This window comes from Malus sylvestris, chromosome 3 (assembly GCF_916048215.2).
Source record: "Malus sylvestris chromosome 3, drMalSylv7.2, whole genome shotgun sequence".
Taxonomy (NCBI): domain Eukaryota; kingdom Viridiplantae; phylum Streptophyta; class Magnoliopsida; order Rosales; family Rosaceae; genus Malus; species Malus sylvestris.
In genome coordinates this window covers 22,617,455-22,636,535 of record NC_062262.1, presented here as the reverse complement: position 1 = coordinate 22,636,535, position 19,081 = coordinate 22,617,455, and the positions used below count along the sequence as shown (strand labels likewise).

Genomic DNA, 19,081 nt, shown 5'->3' with positions numbered 1-19,081 from the left:
ACGAGGACGGCTAGCCTTCATCAGACGCTTCATCTCCAACCTTGCAGGGCGTTGTCAACCGTTCAGTCGACTCATGAAGAAAGATGTTCCATTCGTATGGGACAAAGCATGCAACAATGCTTTTAAAAGCATAAAGAAGTATTTATCAAGTCCACCTGTCCTGGGGGCACCTGTACTAGGGAAACCGCTCATATTGTACATCGCTGCTCAGGAAAGTTCAGTTGGAGCACTCTTGCCACAGAAAAACGAATCCCAGAAAGAAGAAGCGCTCTACTACCTCAGTCGAACGCTCACCGGCGCTGAGTTGAACTACTCCCCAATAGAAAAAATATGCCTTGCCTTGATGTTTGCCATCCAAAAGCTCAGACATTACATGCATGCTTACACCATCCACTTGGTTGCTAAAGCTGACCCGGTCAAATATGTCATGTCCAAGCCAGTTTTGACAGGACGACTAGCTAAATGGGCATTGCTTCTCAATTAATACGAGATCATCTACGTCCTAGCTAAAGCCATCAAGGGACAAGCGCTAGCATACTTCCTTGCCGACCATCCAATCTCAGCCGATTGGAAAATCTCAGACGACTTGCCTGACGAAGAGGTGTTCTACATCGACATATTTCCGACATGGACGATGTTCTTCGACGGATCTGCATAAACAGACGGAGCGGGAGCAGGAGTAGTATTCATGTCGCCACAAAGGCAAATACTACCTTATTCATTCCAACTAAGCGAATTATGCTCAAACAACGTCGCTGAGTACCAAGCACTGATCATCGGGCTCCAAATGGCAATCAACATGGAAATCATAGCCCTTGAGATATATGGCGACTCCAAGCTCATAATCAATCAACTCTTGACTGAATATGAGGTTAGGAAAGATGATCTCGTCCCATACTTCCGGCTGGCAACGTAATTGCTACAAAGATTTGAGGCCATAACACTAGAACACGTGCCAAGAAAAGAGAATCAAATGGCAGACGCTCTCGCTAACCTAGCCTCGAGCATAACGTTAGGAGAAGACGAAGCCACAAACGTGCCAGTCTGCCAAAGATGGGTAATCCCGCCTGTCACTGAAATGGTACTAAGTGATACAAATGTTATTTCCATACTTCCGGTCAACATTGAAGAATGGAGACAGTCGCTGATCAACTACTTGGAGCATGGGATACTCCCAGATGATCCAAAACACCGTTCTGAAGTATGTCGACGAGCGCATCGCTTCCTCTATTACAAAGGGACACTCTACCGGCGATCTTTTGAAGGAGTACTTCTGAGATGCTTAGGCGAGGAAGAAGCCAATCAAGCCATGGAAGAAGCACATTCAGGAATATGTGGAGTGCATCAGTCCGGACCAAAGCTTCATTTCCAGCTCAAAAGAATGGGTTACTACTGGCCAAACATGGTAAAGGACTGCCTAGAACACGCTAAAAGGTGCCAAGCCTGCCAATTTCACGCCAACTTCATACATCAACCGCCTGAACCATTACACCATACAACTACTTCATGGCCATTCGATGCATGGGGATTAGACGTAGTAGGACCAATTGCACCAAAGTCATCTGCAGGAGAAGCTTACATCCTGGCTGCAACAAATTACTTCTCCAAGTGGGCTGAAGCCATACCCCTGAAGGAAGTCAAAAAGGAAACTGTCGTCCGTTTCATCAAGGAACATATCATCCACCGATATGGCGTGCCTCGCTACATTGTCACTGACAACGGAAAACAGTTCTTCGACCGACTCGTGGACGAGCTCTGCGAGAAATACAAGTTCAAGCAACATAAATCCTCCATGTATCATGCTCCGGCCAACGGTCTTGCAGAAGCATTTAACAAGACATTGTGCAACCTCCTGAAGAAGGTAATCGACAGAACAAAGAAAGACTGGCATGAAAGAATAGGCAAAGCACTTTGGACATACAGGACGACATATAGAACGCCTACCCAAGCTACACCTTATTCTTTTGTATATGGCGTGGAAGCTGTTCTATCGCTCGAAAGTCAAATCCCCTCGCTAAAGATGGCTCTACAAGAAGGCTTGACTGACGAAGAGAATGCAAAGTTGCGCCTTCAAGAACTGGAAGCCCTGGATGAGAAAAGACTCGAAGCCCAGCAACACTTGGAATGTTATCAAGCACGACTCTCAAAGGCCTTCAACAAGAGAGTTTTCCCTCGTTCTTTTCAAATGGGAGATCTCGCCCTTTCATTGCGTAGGCCTATCATCACAACTTACAAGACAAAGAGCAAGTTCACGTCAAAATGGGATGGACCATACGTAATACAAGAAGTCTACACCAATGGCGCCTACTTAATCATGGCGGAAGATGGCTTGAAGATTGGCCCTATCAATGGCAGATTCTTGAAGCGCTACTACCCTTGAAAGGCGACAACTCATGCTCTTTGTTCGCACGAGCCTAAACTGCATGAACTAAAGCTCCTGGCCCGCAAGAGCATAAACTGTGTACGGTAAAATCATCATCAAAATCACTATTAAATTCATCACTCATTTGAACTACGTTATGACTTGATCCCTCCTCAACAAAGGGTACGTAGGCAACTTGAAGTATCAAAACTTCAAGTACAGTCATACCATCTAAAAAAAAATATATATATATATATATAACACTTTGAAGATTGAAGAGCAAATTCAAGAACATAAGTGCTTTATTTCTCTAGAAGAAGGAGTCGGCTCCAAAGCCTTATTATTAAAAAAAAAAAAAAAAAACATAAGGTACTACTTGAAAACTATGAAGGCGCTCTTCAAGCGAGCCTTCCAAAGTCTTCAAAGTCTCTACCTCGATGGGTGACAAGATGGGCAACTCCATAGCCATGCCTTTCTCTCGTTCTAGGCGCGAAATGTCCTCTTGGTACTGAGAAAGTGCAGTTCCCTGCTCCGCAAGAACACTTTCAAGTTGCGATGCTTCGATTACCAACTGCTCCCGCTCTCACACCAATGCATCTAGACGCCCCTGGACAGAAGTTAAAGAAGTCTCCGTGACTTGATAATTTCCTGAAACAGCTTGCTGAAAAGACCGGACTCGAGCCAGTGACGAGTTTATCGTTGCTAGCTGATGAGCTCTAACATCTGGATCTTCAAGGAAGAATACTCAGTCGAGGCAGCCATAAGTTCGGCAATCTTGATCTTCAAGGATGAGGAATCAACGTTAAGGTTGTCAATCACAGAAACAAACTTCAACAAGTCCTCATTGAGCAATGTAAGGTCTTCCAGTGGACACTTAGAAATCCTCGCTTCAATATGGCCCTTGATCTCCATTGTCGCACCAAGACTGATGCGATGGATGAGTCGCTCAGTACCGCTAAGGTTTGGCCCTCTCAAAGAGATCTCAGAGCTAGCTGGCAAAGGTGTTGGACGCATGACAGGTTCTTGCATACCTCCACCTACACATGGCAAACTCGGGAAGATCGGCGGATTTGGAACAAGCTCTACACCAGGCGGATCCCCGATCTCTCTGTCTGTAGGTAGGCTGCCTATAAATAGCATCTCCGTATAGGAATGAACATCTGCAGTTGCCAAATCAAAATGACGGGAAGGCCCAACCTAAAGACAACAAAGAAAGATGTTAGAAACAAAAGCCAAAATCATAAAAGCAGAAGAAATCATGAGAGAAAATAAAGTACATACATCTCTCTCAAATGGCGCACGGTCATCGAATTGAGGAGGTCTAAACACTTCTTTCTTCTTATGACGAAAATTGACATCACTGTCAGCCTGAGCATTCTCAAGTGGTCGCTTGTTTGAAACTTGTTGACGCTGCTGCAAAATAAATCCATCTTCGTGCGAGTCACCTTCATCTCCTGCCTCTTCAGAAGCATCCGAATGTCGAGGAGACAAGCATGGGCGTTGAGGAGCTAAAGCTACAGGTTTATCTCGTAAATAAGTGACACTCGCACAATCAAAAGGTACCAACTGTGTAGGAACCACAGAACAACCCTCTTTTAACGCATCATGATGTGAATGGGAAGAATTGGTACCACTTGCCGTCCCTAAATTCTCATAATATACCTTTGACCACCAACGTACGTAAACACGGGTTACTGGATTACTCTTGAACTCGTCCTTGGTCGGCAGGGTGATAGAAGCATTTGTACATGCACGGGTACACGACTCCCAATGCATATACACAGCTTGCAAGGATTCTGATCGAGCTTTCTCCCTCAACGTGCCTGGCACATTTTGGACAAAACCAAATTGCCTACTAAAGCGATGAGAACTGTACGGCTGAATAATACATCGGTCTTCTTGCCGCAAAGAAACATACCCTGAGCGGAGACTTATAAGGTAAGACAAGTCTGAAAAGTGGATATGTGAATCATCTATGATGTCTCGCCGCACCGGGCCAAACCTCGCCAGGCGATACATCTTCAATCCTTCACAACTTCTAAATAATGCTTGCGCATGCTGATCGTCGAGACTCTTTGCAGAAAACACGCCAGAATACTTCGTCATCAAAGGTCCTAGCTTGACTACGGAAGGCCCAGACTTGTCTAAAGTTGACGAAGAAAAATGAGTACCAAAGTACTCACCCAACCAACCATACACATAATGGTAAGGAAGTACCGCATCACGATCTTCAGTGCTTGCCAAGTCCGAAACAACTCTTAAGCCGTCGTAAATATTGGCTAAGACCAGTATAGCAAGGCTAAAAGATTCGCCTGCAGCCATCTTGCTAGCAACTTTGAAGACTCCAGGACGAATCAAGTTGACATCGTCTTTAGGGAAGACAAACTTACAAAGCCAACAAGCTAAGAATGCAGCTAAGTAAGATTCTTCCAAGTGCTCTAACGCCACCCCGAGATCCTCAAATGTCCTTAACTCATTAAGGGTACGGCGCCCAGCTAGACCAATGACACCTGACGGATCAGAATCTCCCTTAGGCCTGGTTGTTTTGTTACGACCATTTTTTTTTGAATGCCTCTTGTACTTCACGACATCCCAATACCAAAACCGGATCCACGAAGAAATCTTCACGCCTGACTTACCGGGGGCCTCTTGGAAAAGCTTATGGTACGCCCAGAACAAATAGTGGCAGCTCGCAGGCAATCCTCGACTGTTGCGACAAGAAAACTCCTCCACACTAGGAACAACCTCGTCATAAAATTTTCCCTGGATGGGCAGACCCCTTAGCTTGTGGAGATCCCTAAGTGAAATCGACATCTCCCCTTGAGCCGTGTGAAGCGTGTTGGTCGCTGAACACCAATGCTCAAAGAATGCACGAATGACGGAAGGATGGCGATCATAACTAAACAAAGATGCGTATACAGCATGATAAAGGCCTGTGTTGGTAAATACATCTTTGGAGCGGCTCAAGACATCTTCAAGCCATTCCCAATAAAACTCAACGAAGGCGGCTCCTCCTGTAGTCGACAGGGTGCTATTCCAAGCTATAGCTCCGCTACGGATACAATCACCAAAAAGCTTAGACTTAACCAAAGGGTTGGCACGATCATGGTGCGAAGAGTTCAAGATAAGAATCCTCGATCTGCACACCTTCCTCTTTGTAGTTGGTCGAACAGAGTCTACCAGCTCCCAAGATACCTCAGAAGACCACGACTTAATATGCATGGAGTTGTCTTTTATGGGAAGAACAAGTGCCTTAGGGCCAGTCAGTGGCACATAAAGCTTCAATGTCGTTCCACTATCTTGTGGATCGCCTTCCTTCGCAAGAATGGTGATGGTGTTGTTTTTAAAGCACTTAAGAAACACCATGACTGCAACGGAAAAGTCAGCCACAAAGCTTGAATAGGCACGGCAAAAGTGGGCAGCTACAAGACGGTCCTTCAAAACACGTTACAACAACAACAACAACAACAACAACAACAAAGCCTTTTCCCACTAAGTGGGGTCGGCTATATGAATCATAGAACGCCATTGCGCTCGGTTTTGTGTCATGTCCTCCGTTAGATCCAAGTACTCAAGTCTTTTCCTAGGGTCTATTCCAAAGTTTTCCTAGGTTTTCCTCTACCCCTTCGGCCCTGAACCTCTGTCCCGTAGTCACATTTTCGAACCGGAGCGTCAGTTGGCCTTCTTTGCACATGTCCAAACCACCGGAACCGATTTTCTCTCATATTTCCTTCAATTTTGGCTACTCCTACTTTACCTCGGATATCCTCATTCTCAATCATATCCTTTCTCGTGTGCCCATACCTCCCACGAAGCATCCTCATCTCCGCTACACCCATTTTGTGTACGTGTTGATGCTTCACCGCCCAACATTCTGTGCCATACAACATCGCGGCCTTATTGCCGTCCTATAAAATTTTCCCTTGAGCTTCAGTGGCCTACGACGGTCACACAAACACGCCGGATGCACTTTTACATTTCATCCATCCAGCTTGTATTCTATGGTTGAGATCTCCATCTAAGTCTCCGTTCTCTTGCAAGATAGATCCTAGGTAGCGAAAACGGTCACTTTTTGTGATCTTCGCTAGATTGCACCGGTCATTAGTGTGGATAAGTATATAAATGGATAGAGATAGGAAAGCAAACACAAGATGTACATGGTTCACCCAGATTGGCTACGTCCACGGAATAGATGAGTTCTCATTAATTGTGAAGGGTTTACACAAGTACATAGGTTCAAACTCTCATTTAGTGAGTACAAGTGAATGATTTAGTACAAATGACATTAGGAAATATTGTGGGAGAATGATCTCGTAACCACGAAACTTCTAAGTACCGGAGTGTGGTATCGTCTTGACTTGCCTTATCTGTCTCATAGGTAGATGTGGCATCTTCTCTGGAAGTACTCTTCCTCCATCCAGGGGTGGTATCTGTAACTGGTGGAGATGCACAAGGTAATGTATCAATTTCACTTGAAGCTTACTTGTAGTTTCAAGCTTGGTCAAGCGCGATACAAACCATGTAGTAGGAGTCCCCCAAGTCGCCGAGCTAGGGGATCTGCTGAAAGAGGTGACAGACAAGGTAAACAATCAGAGCTCCGGCTGATTGTTCACATTCTCCCTATCTTGCAGGCAGCATGAAGGATAAAGAGAAGAAAAATGAGAAGAGATGATATGGGATACTTTTGCTTTTAAAGAAGTAACTTTCCACAGGCTTATTCTTGAACTGGGCTGGAGGGTTTTCTGGTTTCCTCCAGAGTATAAGGCCGACTGAAGAATTTGAGGGTCAAAACAAGTCCATCAAATCTAGAGTACGTTCGACCCTGCTGATATGGGATACTTTTGCTTTTGACAGAGTAGTGGATGTATCGGCACGTGTGCTGTTACGCTTGTCTCCACATGCTTCCTTGTATCCTTCTCACTTGCCCTATCTGTTCCTCAGGCAGATGCGGTATCTTCCTTGGAAGCATAAGATGTTGAAGATGAGTACTCGAGAGCAATGCCAGGTAAGTAATCAGGTAAGGGGTTCCAGGCAGTCAGTTCCTGGCTGGAAGCTTGATTCCAAGTGCTGACTGATTGCTCTCATTCTCCTTGTCTTGCAGGTAAGAACAAGGCCAAAGGAAAAGACAGGGAAAAAGCATGATATGGGATACTCTTGCTTTTAACCCTGATGATATGAGATATTCTTGCTCTAGTATAGCTTGTTTACAGAGGTGTTATCGGGGGGAAAAAAAGCTGAATATTTCGAAAGGCTTCGTTGGGAGTGCCCTCTCAGATAAGAGGAAGGGTTGAGCATTTTTGCAGGTCTGCCTGTCCGTTGGGGATGGAGGTCGACATATATAGGAGTCTCCCTAACATCAAATAATAATGTTATTCCTTTACCCTGCTTGGTCATAGCATGGTAGTGGGAGCTGCCAGCTTCACATGTTTTAACTCTGTCAGAGCACTTTGAAAAAGTGGTCTGTGGTATCTGGAAAGCTGATGTTGCGTGTGAAGATTACAGACAAGCTTCATCCAAGGAGATCCAGCTCTTGAAGTTGGGAAAGTGATGCCTTTTCGGTTTTTGAACAAGCAATCCTGTCGGGGATCTGGCTCTCGAGATTCGGAGAACGATGCCTCTTCGATTTTTGAGAAAGCAATCTTGCTGGGGGTCTGGCTCTCGAGATTCGGAGAGCGGTGTCTCTTCCATTTTTGAGAAAGTAATCATGTTGAGAGTCTGGCTCTCGAGATTCGGAGGGCGGTGCCTCTTCGATTTTGGAGCAAGCAATCTTGTTGGGAGTGTTTTCTCGAATATGAGTAAAGGTTGGGCATGTTTGCTAGTCTACCTTGCCACGAAGCACAGAGATTGACACATAGGGACTTTCCAATTATCCAACAGTGGTACTGTTCCTTTACCCTCTCTTCGATTTTTTAGAAAGTAATCATGTTGGGAGTCTGGCTCTCGAGATTCGGAGGGCGGTGCCTCTTCGATTTTGGAGCAAGCAATCTTGTTGGGAGTGTTTTCTCGAATGTGAGTAAAGGTTGGGCATGTTTGCTAGTCTACCTTGCCACGAAGCACAGAGGTTGACACACCGGGACTTTCCAATTATCCAGCAGTGGTACTGTTCCTTTACCCTTGTGGGTAATAATATGGTAGCTAGACCTTCAAAATTTATGTGTCTAAACTTTGTTAGTGTTGTTTCTTTGCTATTTTTTTACCCTTCTTGGTCAGAGCGATGTAGTGGGAGCTGCAAGCTTCACGTGTCTCAACTTTGTCAAAGAACTTTGGCAAAGTTATCTGTGGTACCCATGAGCTACTGTTGCGTGTGGGAAGTGGGTGATTGAACAGTACGATTCATGTGCTTTCTACTTCGCCAGAAATCTTCGACAGAATGCCCATAATTTCCGCAAAGCTGAGTGTGCGTGTGACAGGTGCTGACAAGGTTGGAAAAGTAGATGCCTCTTCGATTTCTGAGATTGGCCCTCGTGGTCTCTGAGCAGCCCAGCTTTTGAGAAAGCAAGCCTCTTCGATTTCTGAGATCGGCCTTCGTGGTCTTTGAGCAGCCCAACTTTTGGGAAAGCAAACGCCTCTTCGATTTCTGAGATCGACCCTCGTGGTCTTTGAGCAGCCCAGCTTTTGAGAAAGCAAACGCCTTTTCGATTTCTGAGCAGGCGCCTCTTCGATTTCTGAAGCTTCGTCGAGTGCAGATTTTTATAGGGGCTGACATTAAGTTCCAAAGCACACTTGAATATCCACCAGTAGAAGCTCCATTCTTGTACTTCTAAGATCTTGATTTGTCAGACCTCTTCTCTCTTCAACACCTTTGAAAATGTCTGGCCCCTCCGACCGTCGTTTTGACTTGAACCTTGTTGAAGAGGCAGCCTCGCCTTCTCCAGACAACATATGGCGCCCATCCTTCGTCTCCCCTACTGGTCCTCTTACCCTTGGGGATTCCGTGATGAAGAATGATATGACCGATGCGGTAGTGGCCAGGAACCTTCTCACTCCCAAAGATAACAGACTACTTTCCAAACGGTCTGATGAGTTGGCTGTTAAGGATTCTCTGGCTCTCAGTGTTCAGTGTGCAGGTTCTGTGTCTAATATGGCCCAACGCCTATTTGCTCGAACCCGCCAAGTTGAATCATTGGCGGCTGAAGTGATGAGTCTCAAACAGGAGATTAGAGGGCTCAAGCATGAGAATAAACAGTTGCACCGGCTCGCACATGACTATGCTACAAACATGAAGAGGAAGCTTGACCAGATGAAGCAATCTGATGGTCAGGTTTTACTTGATCATCAGAGATTTGTGGGTTCTCACTCTTTTGATATGTACATCCATCACCAACAAGCGATGTTGATTAGCCACGCTCTCTCCTGGTATAACTTTGCAATCCTTACAAGTTATACAATCCCCTTTCCTCATTAGAAGAAAATCTATTTGTGTTTTTGACGACCCACTCTTGTAGGTGATCACATGTTCTTCTCTCTTCTTAAAGAAGGTATTGGCTAAGAAGAGATCATATGCCATTGCAAAATCCAAGATAGCTTCCCCATCCTCATTTCTCTCCCCAAAACCATGGCCACCAAGAAAACCTCCATAGTTGCCTGTCTCCCTGCCCACGTGTCCATTTAAATCTCCTCCTATAAATAACTCCTCCGTCTGAGCAATTCCTTGCACCAAGTCTCCAAGGTCTTCCCAAAATTTCTCCTTCGAACTCGTATCCAACCCTACTTGAGGTGCGTACGCACTAATCACATTGATAAGTTCTTGTCCTATTACAATCTTGATTGCCATGATTCTATCTCCTACCCTCTTGACATCTACAACATCTTGTGTCAAGGTCTTGTCCACGATGATGCCAACACCGTTTCTCGTTCTATTTGTGCCCGAATACCATAGTTTAAACCCTGAGTTTTCTAGATCCTTTGCCTTACGACCAACCCACTTAGTTTCTTGTAGGCACATAATATTTATCATTCTCCTCACCATAACTTCTACTACTTCCATAGATTTTCCCGTCAAGGTTCCTATATTCCACGTTCCTAAACGCATTTTGCTATCTTGAACTCTACCCTTCTGTCCTAGCTTCTTCACCCTTCCCCGTCTAATAGGATCAAAGTACTTCTTTTGTGTGTCCCGTGTAAAGTTGATAGGAGCATATGCTCCCAAACAACTTTGAGTGGAGTCGTTCGAAAAGAAGTTTCTATAGCCCCCTTGCTTATTTAACACTGCATCCGGGTGCCAATGGAAATACAGCGACCCTTGCTCACTTATCACTGTGCTCGGGCCACACAGCGCGCCACTTACGGGTGACGCCCTAGCTTTAGCGCGATTTCGTTCTGGATTCATTTTCATAAAGATTCGACGTGATCATGGAGTGCCGGCTGTCGACTACCTGACGCCCTCCCCCTCCTCCTTTATCCGGGCTTGGGACCGGCAATGTAAGATAAACTTACACGGCGGAGTTCTTCAAAACACGTTACAGTAGCAAAAAAATCCATCAGTGAGGGCACAAACACACTGTGTATAAAAATAGACACATTATATGGTATTATATGTGTGTGCGTATATGGGTGTGTGTGCGCATATATATATATATATATATATATATATAAGACACGGCAACCAAGTTCCATATACAAATATATATAATGTGTACACAATGATGGTGATGGGACGATTGAAGGAATGTATATATATTCTAGCATCATAAACATATTATATATATATATATATTCTAGCATCATAAACAGATTATATATATATATATATATGTATATATATATATGAGGTCCAAAAAAAAAAAAAAAAAAAACCTAAAAGCTTGCTGTTACTGCACCACGATTTCACCCGTCTGCATCCTCCCTCTGCTCAATCTTCTGCCCATTGCCAAGCAACCTATGGGGGTATTTATAGGAAAAAAAGAAGAGAGGGTGATGATTAAAAAAAAAAAAAAAAAAAAAAAGATGGTGCGGATTGCACCATCTAAAAGGAAAAAAAAATATAATAAAAAAATATAATATATATATATATATAAAATAAAATAAAATAAAAAAAATAATAAATAACTAAAAAGGGGATGGTGCGGATTGCACCATTGAAAAGAAAAAAATTATAATAATAAAAATAATAATATAAAGAAAAAAAGGGGGATGGTGCGGATTGCACCATCTGAAAAGAAAAAAAAAATAATAAAAAAAAAATATATATATATAAATATAAATAAATTAAAAAAAAAAGAAAAAAAAAGGGGATGATGCGGATTGCACCATCTGAAAAAAAAAATATAATAAAATAATATAAAATATATATATATATAAAATAAAATAAAATAAATAAATAATAAATAAATAAAAAGGGGATGGTGCGGATTGCACCATTGAAAAGAAAAAAATAATAATAATAAAAAAAAAGGGGGGGATGGTGCGGATTGCACCATAAAAGAAAAAAAAATAATAAAAAAAATAATATAAAAAAAAGGGGGATGGTGCGGATTGCACCATCTGAAAAGAAAAAAAAATATATAATAATAAAAAAATATAAATATAAATATAAATAAAAATATAAATATAAAAAAAAAAAAAAGATGTTGCGGATTGCACCATCTGAAAAGAAAAAAAATAAAAAATAAAAAAATAAATAAATATAAATTAAAAAAAAAAAAAGATGTTGCGGATTGCACCACATGAAAAAAAAAAAACAAATGCATTGAGAGAAATAAAGTCCATTTCATCGATTTCTCTGGAAAAATTATAGACGGAACATTTACATAAAAAAAAAAAAAAAGTGCAAACAAACAAAAGCTTTCATTGATTAGGTGGCGCCTCAGTACTCGGCGGAACCCCAAATCGGAGAGGCACCAGAGGGTGATTATTCAGAGCATCATCACTCGGCGGAACCCCAGAAGGAAAATGCACCAAAGGTTGATCATTTGGAGCTTCATTACGCGGTACAGCCCCAGAAGACGAAGGCAAATGCTGTTGGAACAAACCCACCAACCTCTGATGATCAAGTAAAATCTGATCGTCAGATTCCTGCATCTGGCTAATCTTCCTCTTCATGGTTGTAGCATAGTTATGTGCGAGCTTGTGCAACTGTTTATTCTCATGCTTAAGCCCTCTAATCTCCTGTTTGAGACTCATCACCTCAGCCGCAAATGATTCAACTTGAAGGGTTCGAGCAAATAGGCGTTGGGCCATATTAGACACAGAACCTGCACATTGCACACTAAGAGCTAGAGAATCCTTAACAGCCAACTCATCAGACCGTTTGGAAAGTAGTCTGTTATCTTTGGGAGTGACAAGGTTCCTGGCCACCACCGCAGCGGTCATATCATTCTTCATCATCGAATCCCCAACGGTAAGAGGACCAGTAGGGGATATGAAAGATGGGCGCCATATGTTGTCTAGAGAAAGCGGGACTGCCTCTTCACCAAGATTCAAATCAAAACGACGGTCGGAGGGTCCAAACATTTTCAAAGGTGTTGAAGAAATAAGAAGTTGGACAAAATCAAGATCTTAGAAGTGCACAAAGGGAGTTTCTACAAGCGAAAATTCAAGTGAGCTTTGAAACGAACTGCGTGCCTCTATAAAAAATCAACACTCGACGGGATTTCAGAGATGGAAGAGGCGAGCTCAGAATTCGAAAAGGCCAATTCAAAAATCGAAGAGGCAAGCTCAGAAATCGGAGAAGCATTTTGCTTTTCCAGACGCGTCAGCACCCGTCACGCGTAAATTCAGCTTTGCGGAAATCACGGGCAAGTTGTCGAAGCGCCGATCCCAGATATCGAAGAGGCGCCAGTCTTTTTCAGCCTCGTCAGCACCAGTCACGCGCAAACTCAGCTTTGCGGAAATCACGGGCAATTTGTCGTAGCGCCGATCCCAGATATCGAAGAGGCGCCAGTCTTTTTCAGCCTCGTCAACACCTGTCACATGCACACTCAGCTTGACGAAAATTACGGACAATTTGTCGAAGATTTCTGATAAAGAAGAAAGCACGTGAAGCCATACTGATCAATCACGCATTGGTTGTCGACACGAGTAAAAGAATAGTACTTCTACAGGTACTAAAGAATTTCCTATAACTGTCCACCTTCACCCTCCATAGCAAGGCAGACATACATAACCTTTCTTCATCTCCGAGAATGCCTTCCCAACAAAGCCTCTTGAGTCACTCAGTGTTTCTTATTCCTTGGGGTACCTCTGCAAACAAATGACACCAAAGCAAAAGTATCTCATATCACCAGGGTAGAAAGCAAGAGTATCTCATATCATGCGTTCTCCCTGTCCTTTCCTTTGTCCTTGTTCTTACCTACAAAGACAAGGATAAAGAAAACAATATGCCGGAACCTCCACTTAAACTCGGATGCCACATTTTCCTGGAGAACAGATAAGGCAAGTGAAAATGATACATTGCAGCATGTGGAGACAACGTGCAGAAGAAACAAGCAGAGAAGAATGCAGTCTTCACAGTCAGCTCAGCAGAAGGAGTCCGAGCTGAGGAACTCAAGAAGCTGCCACATCTGCCTGAAGAAACAAGCAGAGAAGAATGCAGCCTGCACAGTCAGCTCAGCAGAAGGAGTCTGAGTTGAAGAACTCGAGAAGATGCTACATTCTGCCAGAAGAATAGATAAGACAAGGGAAAATGATACATTGAAGCATGTGGAGACAAGCACAACAAAGCACGTGCCGATTCATCCGCTACTTCTTCAAAATCAAAAGTATCTCATATCATCAGGTTTGCAATCACTCTGGGTGGAGGACTCGTTTTGACCCTCAAATTCTTGGGTCGACTTGCTAGGCGTTGTGGGCTGCATGTGCCGTTTCACCACCCTTGGATCAAATCCTTAAAGATCAAGTCACCAACTGGAAGAAGAACCCATCAATCTTGAAGATCATACCGTTGACCAAACTACTCAGGTGTGAATTAGAAAGATTGAACAAAGCAACAAGCCGTCACCTTCACCTCGTGCCTGCTTGCCATGTGTTCGAGTCAACCTTCAAGAATCAAGCCTCAACGGCCTTTGAAGAAGTTTCCGGCCAAATTCAAGATCAAGCATCGATGGCCCTTGAGGAAATCACAAGTCCGATTCAAGATCAAGCGTCCACCATATTTGAATCAAATCCAGTTCAAGAATAAGCTGTGGAAAATCAACAATTGGAGGAATCCAGAAAATCCTCCAACCCAGTTCAAGATCAAAGCTGTGGAAAGTCAACAAGCGCAACAAAATACGTGCCGATTCATCCACTACCAAAGCCAAAGATCATCTACCACATGAAGCTCCTTGTGGTCCAATTTCAACCTTCAAGATCAAGCCTCGATGGCCCTTGAAGAAATCTCCAACCCAATTCAAGATCAAGCCTCAACGGCCCTTGAAGAAATCTCCAGCCCAATTCAAGATCAAGCCTCGACGGCCCTTGGATCGACATCTACATTAAGGGACTTCAAAACGCATCTCCTACAGGTGACAAGCACATGTATACGACGCGCCTTGAAGTGAGGGCATTTGTAGACATCGAAATTTCGGTAAATAAATGTTGACCGATAAATCAAAGTTTCAACGTTCATGTATTACATAAATTTTACACGTAGCGTGTGTCTAAACAAAAAATCGAAATAAGTTGGAAAAGTCATCAAACAGGACACGTGTCAACACCTGGCAGAAACGACTTATTTCATCTGGAATATTATATTCAAAATTAGGCCTTGGAAATTTCTATAAAGAGAAGGCTAATTCATTCATTTGGGTAAAGGAATTCATATTACACCTTGAAACTCCGAAGCTCTCAAGCAAATCCCGAAGGATCAAGAAAACCCTTTTCGTTCTTCATCAAATCCTCCTTCAAGATCAAGCCCCGACGGCCCTTGAAGAAAGTGTTATTCGTTCTTCGTTCTTCGTTCATCATTCTTCCAAGATCAAGCCTCGACGGCCCCTTGGATCAACAATCATCCACCTTCAAGATCAAGCCCCGAGGGCCCTTGAAGAAAGTGTTCTTCGTTCATCGTTCTTTTAAGATCAAGCCCCGACGGCCCCTTGGATCAATAACATCAACAAATCCACACGTCCAACCGTTCTTCTAGATCAAGCCCAAAAGCCCTTGGAGATCCGTTCATCACTGTTCTTCAAAGATCAAGCCCAAAAGCCCCTTTGAAGATCCGCTCAAATCCACCTTCAAGATCAAGTCCACGGCCCTTGAAGAACGTTCATCCTTAGATCAAGCCCAACGGCCCTTTGGATCAATCGCACATCCACAAATACACACCTTACGGAGATTGAATCAGAGGATCAAATTTAAGAGAGATTGTAACCCAAAATCATCAAATACAAATATTTGTTTGTGCACGTTGTTCTTGTCTCTTTCGTTTCAGGAATTTTCCGTGTTCACAGTCACACTTTTAGCAATAGCTACCTAGTAACAGCGCCACACTTACTCTGTTGCTATTGCCTCTTTTTCTTGTAGAGAGTACTTTTAAGGCTTGGAACTACATCGAATCTTATAGCTTGAAGAATGCAAGAAAGTTTTAATCTTTGATTCAAAGTAAAGGAAAGGGTGGACTGCCAATTTAGTTCCTGAATTATTACCTTAGTGAAAATTAGGTCACTAAATTATTTTTTCAGAAAAATCAATCATTGAATTATAAAAATCTACCAATATCCCTAATATTAGATTCAAAGCTACTATATTCAATTTTATGTCAATTTATATCCCGTTACTTGCATGTGATATACATTGGAGGGTATATTGGTAATTTTTCATAAAGAAATAGTATATAGAGTTAACTTTAGAGGGTAAATTAGATGTTAGATTCGCAACCTATATAAAATATTAAGGGCTTATAGGTAAGAAAATGGTGGTATTACACTCTAAAGTGTGTCAAATGACTTAAGTTAACAAAAAATTGGATAAAACAGCTAGGGGTGGGCAAAAAAACCATCAAACCGAATTGAACCGTGACAAAAAAAAACCGTAAAAAACCATGATGAGTAGATTTTATATTATATATTTTACCCTAATCTTAGTATATTTTGGTTAATATATTGGAAGAATTTTGATACTTTGAATTGTATTTTCAATATATGACTTTCGACTTCCTCTAGAGCAAAACAGGACCAAATGGACGAATTTTGGAGTAATTCCAGTTGGAGGACGTTCGTGAGTCACTTAGCTTGATCGTATCAAAATTTGGGATTTTTTTCACCAAGCGGTTATTTTCTGGCGATGAAATAAAGAAGCAGTGCGCAGTGCTGGAAAATGACGTTTTTGGGCTTAAATGACGTTTTTGGAGCCCAAGATGACCTCGGATGGATTCGTGGCCTTCTGGAAAAGTGTTCAGAATATTCCAAACATCAAATCCAGCTATATTGGGCCAGTTTTGGAGCAGCTTATGGGCCAAAACGTGGCTGTTCAGATTTTAGATGAATTTTACTATTTTTATTTAGGGTTTTTTTATTAATTTGAGTTTGCTAGGGTTTGTGTGGGGGCTTAGCAAATATATTGCTTGGCCGTCTACAGTTTTAGATACGCTTTATTTTACGCAATATTGGAGACAGAGAGAAGTGCTAGGGTTTTGAAGATTTTCTACTTGAAGGTGTTTTCAATCCTTTTCTTAGAGATATTACTATGATTTCAATTATGAATATGCAGAACTAATTTCTTTTGCTAGGGCGAAGCCTTGAGCCTTAGCATGAATATGTGATTTTTATTTAATTGCTTATGATTGATTGCATGCATATTTTGAATTGTTAATCACCGGGATAAAAACTATCTAATTGTCTTAATGCCTGATCACCATTAGGATCTTTAGAAAAGTAATTTGATGCAATTTTGGTCGGAAGGTTCCCTGAAATTGACGCTGGCTTCTTGTGATTAATAATTGTAATTTCTCTTAAGATGAATATCACGTCTTAAGGATTGCATGGTTTTTCAAAGGATTTTCATAAAGCATAATGAGTCTTTCATGTTCATATTTGATCCGAACGTCCGGACGGGTTGCATGTTAGATATACGTTCTATGTTGGAGGTTCCAAGTAGAATATGAATTAGGAAAATCTAACCTTCAAAGTGGCATGTGTAGATCATAAGTAATTGGTAAAAATTCATAGGATTGCTGGGTGATGGTAGAACCCTAGTGCTTTCTTAATTTGATTTTCTCAAAACTGTTTTCTTCTCTCTAGTCCTAATATTGCAGATTGTTTATTTTAATTCATTAAATTCGTTTTTATTTTAATTAGGTTATAAAATCAATCACTTCAATTTCTATTTTACAATAATTAAATGAAATCTGATTAGTTCGAATTATTTAATAATCCCTGTGGAGATGACCTTGCGAAATCCGTTTATACTACAATAACCTTGTGATTCTTGCAAGTAAAATAGGAGATTTAAGCCTGTTCACATAAGTAGTAAAAATCCTATCAAGAAAATGGCGCCGTTACCGGGGATTATTTAAAATAATCCCTACGAATCAGATTTTCAATTAGTTATTGCTGTTTATACATATAAAAAAAATATTTAATTTTCGTTTTTTTTTATTTTTACAGATTACAACAGTACAACAGTACAGATTTCAGAAATCTGTGCATGGTCAGCACCCGTTCAACAGTGCAGAAATTGATACCACTTGATCCAGAATTTGAGCAGCATTTAAGGAGAAAACGCAGAGAGCAAAATTTGCAGCGGGTTCGTCCTCTGCAGGAGACGTTTCTGAAATCAGTCTTTGACCTGCACAACAAAAAAAAAATGGCGTTTGTAATTCCAGAGGCAGGTCTGCCCCTGGGTGATTCACTGACAGCCCATACAACAAATATACCCAGTTGCATTACATATCCGGCAGTGGAGGAAGGGACAGCATTTGAAATAAAACATCACATGTTGAATATTCTACCTACGTTTCATGGGTTATCATCTGATGATCCTAACATGCATATTGCAGAATTTTTAAAGGGATGCAAAAACATTTTGGTGAGGGGATTTTCAGCCGAATCTATTAAGCTGCGGTTGTTTCCATACACTCTAAAAGATCAGGCACGTTGATGGCTCCTCACACTCCCATCTGAAAGCATTACAACTTGGGCCCAACTCAGTGTAAAATTTCTAAACAAGTATTATCCGGCTTCTAAAACTCTTGACATGAGAACTCAGATTTTATCTTTTGCCCAAAAACCAAATGAGGAGTTTCATGAGGCATGGGAACGGTTTAAGGAGTTGATTAGAAAATGTCCACATTCGGGTATCAACACTACTGATCAAATGCACATATTTTTCAGAGGGTTGAATATGACTACAAAAACTCTTGTCAACGCTTCATGCGGAGGTACGCACAAAAACAAAAATGCACAAGAGGGTTGATTGTTATTTGAAAAAATGGCAGAAGATACTCAGCAGTGGGCAGTTGAGCAGCCACAATCTAGGTCTGTTTTTGAGATGTCAAATGGTTCACCATACGTGTCGGCACAAATTGAAAAAATGGAGAAAAAGCTTGAAAGATTTGATGCAAAATTTGACATGTTATTACAAAGAATGCCAGGTTCTCAGGTTGCTGTACAGCAGCCTTTACAAGCTGCCTGCAGCATTTGCAGCTTGACAAATCATGATTTCTTGAGCTGTCCACATAAAGATACTTATCCGGAGTTTACAGCGGAGCAGGTTAATTCATTTAACAATTTCCAGCGGCCCAGATATGACCCATATTCTAATTTCTACAACCCCGGTTGGAGAGATCATCCTAATCTAAGGTGG

General features: G+C 41.9%; 1 non-coding gene across 1 annotated transcript; it reads right to left on the bottom strand.

Annotated features, from left to right (window-relative positions):
* Positions 1-18,469: 18,469 nt before the first annotated feature.
* On the bottom strand, positions 18,470-18,574 carry LOC126617519 (small nucleolar RNA R71). The gene has a single exon (XR_007621396.1). It is a non-coding gene; the product is annotated as a small nucleolar RNA R71 (small nucleolar RNA).
* Between the last annotated feature and the right edge of the window lie 507 nt (positions 18,575-19,081).